The following is a 9,418-nucleotide window of genomic DNA, read 5'->3' on the forward strand; positions in this document are numbered from 1 at the left end:
CATGCACGATCGAACTCGTTCTGGCGTTTCGTTTGTTCGTTCGTGTTTGTTCGTTTTGGCGTTAAACCGCTACGACCTACCGAGTCCTATTGAGGTAAAAACTATTCTTGCTCTTGGAGATTCAAACGCCCACTATTTGAAACCTTCAATCAAGTAAAGATTACAAATCGCCGGGGACCTACTCCGGCTTCACCTTTCCTATTATTATTCCATGCCCTATCACAAATGACTACAAATAATGTGACCTAGTATATGTATGTTCAAACTGTTATACAAACTTCTTTTGGTGATGAATGTATGAGTGAATATCCTTTTTATAATTACATTGATCCACTGACAGATAATTGTTAATTTACAGGGGAATTTAGCTTTATAGAGGAGATTGAGATATATATTTAGTTGGAGACGAAAAATTAAGCTTGGTTTCATTGTTTCTACTTAATTGTTAAACATATTACTTAACTGGTAATTACTGTCTAAATCACAATAAGGACAAACAAACCGGTATTGCAATTTAACAAATGCAAATGTGGCTAGATCTAGACGAGTTGTCTTGCTGGTGTATGATCGGTTTACACTACTGTGCTTGTCTGTTTCACTTGAGACTCAACCAATATAAGTCCGGCATTACAGTTATGTTTTTTTTAAATTCTACTGCAGGTTAGCCATCGACTGCTATCTCAACTGGCATCTGCAATATCGTGTTTGAATTCACCGATTTGATCTATCTAGATAAATTTAATGGCAAGCGAACTGTTTCGAGTCTTGGAAACGACTCTTAAATAGCGGGCTTGCAAAACCATAATAAGGATGCTTAAGGTAAATAAAATATTAATTTGGAACAGTCAAGAATAACTAGTCGGCACAAAAGTTACCAACTCCAAATTACCTTTTGTTCGTTGGTGAGGTATCAATTCGAAAAGGGAGAAATTAATTCGGCGTTATTATGTTTCTTTGATGGGCATTATTAACTTTTGAATCAAAATCATAAATTGATGACCATTCCTTTTGAGTTTATTGTTCGCGAAGCTCAAATATTCGTACATTTGTTTATATATAATAACTCAGTGCATATAAACAAATTGTTTGTGGCACAAAAAAAGTGTATAAGAAGCATATTTCTTATAGACCCCAACGGATTCCTGTAGACCAATACTTCAAAAACACAATCTCCTTACTCTGCCGTGTCTGTATATCTACGAAATATCAGTCTTCGTTCATCGCCACCTGGAGTATTTTAAAACTTTCTCGAACGTAAGCCATTTTAAAAGGAGAAATAAAATTCGGCTGTGCAACAATAAATATAAATTAAAACAAACCGCAAAATCCCCCTTTGCAATGTGCGTTAAAATATACAATAAATTAGATGCAGGTCTAAAAAATCAACCTACGCGTTTTTTTAAGAAAAATCTGGCGCATTGGCTGTGTACAAAATGTTTCTATGCAATATCCGAGTATCTGAATTAAAAATGATATTATTTTGACATTATTATGATAACATTAATATTACCTGTATAATTTAATAAATAACTTTTCAATGCTTGCTCAACAAGATTATGCAGACATGTGTAATGATTGTTCTTGTTGTGCATTTTACATTTCGCATGCTTAATAGTAGAATATGGAGGAATGTTATATTATAATAAGACCCTATGTAAGCTCATATTCAGCGAATAAATTTCATTTCATTTCATTTCATTGACGGCCGACTGGCGCAGTGGTCAGCGACCCTGCTTTCTGAGGGCCCAAGGTCGTGGTTCGATTCCCACAACTGGTTTGTGTGATGAACATGATTTTTTTTCAGTGTCTTGGTGTTTATCTGTATATTATAAGTATGTATGTATATTATTCATAGAAATATTCATCAGTCATCTTAGTACCAATAACAGAAGCTTACATTGGGGCTAGATGGCGATGTGTGTATTGTCGTGGTAATTTTTTTTTTTATTTATTTATTGTTTACAAGCTTTTACCCGCCACGCCGGTGGTGTGATTGTGATATTCTGAACGGTGGGTTTTTTTGTACAAAAGGCATCCTATATTGATTTGCTTATTCGATAGAGCATAGTATGCTATTGAGTATATACAATTATAATATAATTACCCAATGTAGTAAGTAGGAGCAATACAGGGTTAAGTTAAAAAAAATAACGGAAAGGCCCGACCTGTAGTTGTTTACATTAAAACAAACAACGTTTTATCTTAAACTTTTTTTTAACTCTATAGTTTGTGAAATACTTGTACTATATAGGGTGTAAATGAAAAGCGAAATAATACTTCATAGGCTTTGGTGGTACATTATTTACTGTCTCTGAGTCTTTTCTGTGAAACTAAAACGCTAATTTTACTGAAAGAAACAGTCCGAATATCACATATAAAGTAAATCAAAGTTATTCCTGCCACTTTATCAGCTACGCGTCGCGTAAAAACGCGTGCAAAGTACTATGCACGTGTCGGTCTTTTATCTTCAATAGGATTGTCATAGGTAAACACTCAGAATGTTTTGAATTAGTTTGTATGGAAAATTAAATTTGATTTTTTTGATTTTATATTTTTTCAAGGTTACTCCGTATGAAATAAACTTATGCACTCTTCAACACGTTGTATACTTATAACTACTCTGGAATGTAATATCGGCAATAGCTCGCGAATCACGACTCTATCGTGCGTCTCTATCTGACCTCAATCTGACCCGACTTTGCGATCTTGTCGAATCACATATATTCGGTTTAACAGTGTAATGCCACTTTGCAGAATTAACATAATTGAAGTTAAACTTCTTTTGGCGCGTTAGGGAAAAAAGGTGATTGTAAATTTTTACGATGCGCGCGCTCACCGTTACAAAAACCGACACCATGAAGTTAGCTATAGTCAACATTTGAGTTTTTCTAAAAAAGGTTTGACAGTTGACTTTCAATAATTCAAACAATACCTTTATTCTATTGTTAGTGTCGTTTTTCCGACAAACGTAGAATAATGCGAAAGATAACATTTTTGAAAAGATTTTTATCTTGTTGCGCCAAAGAAGCTATAACTTCTAACGCTTGTACATACAGTACACACACGTTTTTTTTATGAATTATTTTTGTATGAAATAAATTAATACTCAATCTGAAAAGTCGTAGAACCAAAGTTGTTAGTTTTAATGATATGAACCACAAGTCCGAGAGCTTACTGGTATTTATTTATTTGACCCTGCATAATAGAATATTCAAATTCTTGATTTGCAGAAACATTTTACATAAGTTGTTTAAGAGTTTTAATAGCAGGTATGGACATTGTTTCGCCTTAACAATAGGTAGCCAGAAGACAGGGATTTTCGAAAGCGAAAGGTTACATAATTATGTTTATATAGACGTGACGTCATTCGGCGTTCAGTCTGTCATGGTGGACCGCTAGGTTTTGCATTTCTTTATCGAAAATAATTAAAAATCTCGCTAAGAATATAAATAAAATAAAGTTTTTTATCTTCATTAAATATCTAAACTCAATATTTAAGCGATCTTTTGTTACTGCCATCATTCTAAAGTGATTTGCGATGTCACATCTCGGCCACACCATCCTAGCGTTAAAGCCTAAAGAAAATATCATGTGCTCAAATTACTCGCAGTCGTAAACTTGAGGTGTGTTGTAAAAGGGACGGACGGACGTAAAGTTTGTCTGACGGTTTACGAGATGAAGCCTTTACGATACAGTCCTAGTATTACAGTGAGCAGAAGTTATATGCAAAACTTTGGAGTATTACCTATTTGTAGACATTGCTTAGAACTTTAAGCTCACAATTATTGTATATACCTTTTTATAAAGAATCAAAACACTTATTCTACTTAATTTGTAAGGCCTTTAGTTGATTATACTATGGGGGTTCCTGGTGTTAAAATGAAACCCACATATATGAAATATCGTTCTTAAACAAATCAACAATTTAAACATAACCACGCGGGTGGTGTGCGAGTTACAGCGATGCGTACGCGCGTGGTGCCTACGGCAGGGTCCCGAACGCACTGGCGAATCCCGACAGCCGAAAGAACCCGAGCTACCACGAAAACTCCCGAATACCTACCGCGCGGGGTTCCGCCACAATACAATTGATCTTCAACCACTATAATTAGTAAGGTCATCATGTTATGAATAGGAAATGGGATATTATCCTACAATGTCAGCTTTTGTCCTGCGATAACCCCTGTTTATCGGTTACACACTACACTGCACGCAATTTTAACCCTTAATACCTCTATGTGTTACTACTAAAACACCATTACTGTCCTTTCATCGGTATAACAGGATCAAATGTAATACAGGACTAGTGTTTAGTTTTGTTAATGCATTAATTTTAATGAATGAACGAAGGGTAATATTCTTTTAATGCACACCACAAAAAGTACATAAAAAAATGTATAAAAAATTATAAGGAAGCAACGTATACATTTTTGCGCCCTTATCGCTTCATAGCGATTTCTTCCAGGCAACCAATGGCGAAGAAAACAAATACAGAAAATAGTTTGGTGCACATGTACATATACCCATAAAATAAATATATCATTACCTAAATAAATATTTGTAACTAATGACAAATAAATTTATAAGTAACTACCAATACAAATATAATTTATAAAAATTATATTTACACATATATAATTTTTGTGACATTAGAATTATAATGTACTTTACATTATAAACTAAGGTTATCATCATCGTTATTATCAGTCCATTCTAACTTGTACAGGGCATGAGTCCCTTCTCAGAATTTGAAGCGTTTAGTCCATAGTCCACCATGCTGGCCAAGTGCGGATTTCAACACATCGTCTTCGCCGACGAAGACGAGACCCCCGATTTCTGACGTCATCCGGACGTGGACCCTTACCACGGTCAGTTCGGACTAAACAATAATTTTCATCCAAAAGTTAACCATCAGATTAACGTCGAACCGAGCCGAGCCGTTGGAAGCTCCCTTGGGGGACGTCTCCCACTTGCTCCCCGATGTCATTGAGCTCTTGGGCTCTTCTCATGGCGGGCTTTCGCGCTCGCCCCGCTCCCCCGGTGACGCCGTAGCAACCCCAGGTGGTTATCGGCAAGTGGTTCGGATAAACCAAAAATCAAGTGCGGATTCGAGGACTTCACACGCCCTTGACAGCGCTATGGAAACTCTCAAAAAAACTCTTCAACTTTATAATGTTATTAAGTTAAACTTGACAATGCAAGTACGTATGATAAATGCGACTAAGATAACAAAATAACAAACAATTTAGTTCGTCTGTATCAAGCTTTCGACTTGTTCATGACCTTAAGTCCTTAGACGAGAGCGGAAATAGAATGTATATTTCTATTTTTATCGCTTTTTCCTTATTCTTTTAAGATTGATGTCAGAGTTGTTTGTAGGAACATTTTCCGTCTTCCGGTCCGTCTGACACAACTTTTATTATAATTTTTGGTCTGGTCATTTAGGTTTCGGTTTCCTCTCAGAAACTAGTTATACGACTGGCGCAGCGGGCAGCGACCCTGCTTTCTGAGTACAAGGCCGTGGGTTCGATTCCCACCACTGGAAAATGTTTGTGTGATGAACATGAATGTTTTTCAGTGTCTGGGTGTTGTCTATCTGTATATTATATGTATTAAAAATTCATCAGTCATCTATGTACCCATAACACAAGCTACGCTTACTTCGGGGCTAGACGGCGTTCTGTTTATTTTTTTAAAATAAATAATTTATTTATTTAAAAAAAAAATTGTGTTAATAAACTAAAAATAAATTGGGATAATTATTGCGTCTCATGTACGCAATAATAATCGTAGTTTTTTTCTTTATTGATGAGAACTCGTCCGGGGTAGTACTATTGCCATGCTGATTTCTGCCACTAAGCAGCATTGTTGCAATGCTGTCCGGTCTATATCCCTACGCTTCAAATCGATGGACACAGGGCGGCACCCGGTTGCTTCATTTAAAGGTATTCCACCTGCCATCAGGTAGGACATCTGCTGGGTCAGTCAATTATTACTACAAAAAAAACCATAGATAAAATATTTTAAAATTAAATAAACCATTACTATATTCCCCAATTCCAAAGGCCTTTATTCAACTTCATAAAAGAGGCGTTCTATGCGAACTCTTATGTCGGTGTTACTGTTCCACGAGTCAGTTATCAATGAACATGTTGCCCTGGGTCCATTAACTCGAGGCGTTGATGTGAAGCCTTATCACCATCATCATCATCATGCCAACCAATCGACGTCCACTGCTGGACATAGTTCTTTTGTGGGTAGTTCCACAATACACGGTCCCGGGCCGCTTGCCTCCAGCGGCTCCCAGCGACTCGCCTGATGTCAACTGTCCACCTAGTTGGGGACCTACGCTGTGTTTATCGGTGCGGGGTCACCATTCCAGCACCTTAAGACCCCATCGTCCATCGGTTCTCCGAGCTATGTGCCCTGCCCATTGCCACTTCAGCTTCACGACTCGCTGAGCTATGTAGAGATATATATATATTTGATCACGTAGAGATACTCCCAACATTGCTCTTTACAGCGCCCGCTGAGTGATTCTGAGCCTTCTTATGAGGCATATAGTTAGCGGCCATGTCTCGGGTTTGGCAGCGGAATCTCTTCCACAGATTATTGACAACCCTTGCCCCGCCGTTACCATAACCGCCGCCAGAGCCAGGAATCGGGGCTGCCGGGGACTAGGGGCTGGTGTGAAGCCTCATGCGCCTGTAATTACACCGTCACCCACGTTTATAACGTGTGACAGAATAACGAAATAAAATTGAAGTATGCATAAGTATATTTCATGAAGAATCACCCTGTAAAAATATTAAACCAAAAGAAGCATATTCATTTTTACATACACACGAATTCGAATTATTCTAAGTGTTTACTAATGAAAACCCCATTATTGAAGATAAAAGACCGACACGCGCATAGTACCTACGCTACGCGACGCGTACCTTATAAAGTGACAGGAGTCACATGATTTCAATTTTGCATGTGATCTTAGGGCTCTATCTGATTTCTTTCAGTAAAAACCATGGTTTATTCAAAAACTATTAGGTTGTCCGTTTCACAGATAAGTCTCACATTCAGTACATAATGCACCTCTGAAGCCTATACAGTATTTTATCGGTTTTCATTTGCACGTTGAAAAGCTTGGATGTGAATTATTTGCTCTAACCAGGTTGCTCTTTTAATAAATTTAAATGACATTGTGAGACGATGATAACAAAAAAAAACACCCATCTAAGTTTGTTGTGGGCTTCTTCTTAGACCAGGACGCGTTTGGAACCATCGTAGCTTTAGTTTTAAGTTTACGAATGTGGTTATCGCCATCTCACTTCCGTCTAATTCTACGTACGCATCAAAAGTGCCACTATTTGAATAAAGATATTTTTGACTTTGACTTTGACTTTGAAAAAGACAGTCGTCACTAGGATATGGCCGTTTATAGTAAGTCGAAAATACTGCATAAGCTTACAGCTTACCCCACAACTTACCTCGCCGTATAGCCAACTGTCGTAATGCAGTGATATCTGTCAGGATTATCCGTTACTTGCTGCATTGTTTCACAGTCAGGTACTTACATTTTTTTAGAGAAATGAAAATGTCGCTTAGTTTTATAATTTCTCCCATTCAACATCAACCCTTAATACAAAACCTTTAATACAAAATACTGTGCAATTTATGCATTCACGACAGCATTAACTTCTGAAAAGTAGCATCAGCAGTAGTATCAGGACTAGTAGGATAAATGTAAGGTTTATTATTTAGTTGCCATGGTAACTAGAATAGTTAAAAAAATGTACAATTTTTTCTATCACACTCTGTCCTATACATTTATGTGTTTGTTTCTTTATCTAGCTATTATTCGAGTTCCTTGGTAGCTTCAATACGAAACAAAATTTGTAATGTATTTATAAATCATTCACGATTTCTTCAACTTTAAAATTAATTTATCAAGTTGATGAAAATATTGACACAAATAAAAATTCATCACTCACTTATACTAAAACTTTCTAATACGCAGGCGCAAACACATGGAGTCCGAGAAAGTCTAATGTGTTTTATCTCATTCTCTCGCCGGCTGAATCCTATACATTTAAGTGTTTGTGTCTCAATGGACTTACTTTTTCGTTTCCTCGAGTTTGAAATAACGATTCTAAAGATGTTTAACTTCAAAAAGAAATGAAAATTTATTTTTTCACATATTACAATAGAAGATAAGGTGGATACCTTATGTTAAGTATAAACCTATGCCGCAAGATATCGCTCTACCCTTACATAATAATATAATAAATTAAACATACAGTGTGTGTGTGACTATCTATAGGCATAGAACGATCGGCGAGTTAATTACCTACTCCTGCGTTGACGCCTACGGTTGTTGTGTATTTATGTTTATTATGGTATATTATTTGCGTATTATGTATGACAGCACTAGGTTTTTAATTTCATAATATTAATAATGAAATGTTTTTCCAATTCATAAATGGGGTGTAAATAAAAGACGTTTTAACAAGAAAAATTTCAAAAATTATAAATTTGTCATTAAAAAATATTTTCTCCGATTTCGTGAAATGTTTGGAACGCTTTATTGTTCGCCGTTAATGTAATATAGCGGATTTTAATATTAATATGGTCCTTTTTAAATTCATTATAAAACAACAGCTCCATCCTTTCGATATTGGCGACAAAATCATCTGGTGGTACCATGAGTAAATTTCGATCAGTACCATAATTCCTGTAATTATTTTTGGTTGCCTGGAAGAGATCGCTACTAAGCGATAAGGCCGCCCTTTGTATCCTACTTTTTAAGTTTATTTTTGTTGTGTCCATTGTTTTTTTTTACTATTTGTGGTGTACAAATAAAGTGTATAAATAAATAAATAAAAAATAATTAATGTATCTAGTTTCTGGGCTCAAATTGCAAGGGCGCTGATTTACATCGACGAAGAGTTTTTAAATTTCACAATCCTTATGAAAATCTACACACCTTTTTAACAAAGCACCACAAACATAAAAAAAAGATTTTTTTCAGGTAGCTGAAGTTGTGTATAGTCCGAACGTAGAATTTCACATTAAAAAATATAATAAACTGTACGCGGACGAAGCTGAGTTTAGAATATAATAAATATACTAGCCCCTTTCTAGTAAACCTCGTGAACTGTTTGCATACGCTTTGTCTTCTTCTTTCGAATGTCAAATGACTGATGACAGTAAGAGGGAAGACACTGTTTATCAAATCACAACAATATTAGTGTAAAGTAGCCTTCTCCATCTACAAGACATTGGCGAAGTACCTTGTGCCCAGTTGGCACAGACAAAAGCCATAAACAAAAATTGAATTGAAAGTGTAAAGTAAACGCTATAAATTTTAAAAAACGTAATTAAAAATGACTTAAATCCATACCATTTGTAAGTCAAAGACACC

The sequence above is a fragment of the Pararge aegeria genome, chromosome 14 (genome assembly GCF_905163445.1).
Source record: "Pararge aegeria chromosome 14, ilParAegt1.1, whole genome shotgun sequence".
In the NCBI taxonomy this organism is placed as follows: Eukaryota; Metazoa; Arthropoda; class Insecta; order Lepidoptera; family Nymphalidae; genus Pararge; species Pararge aegeria.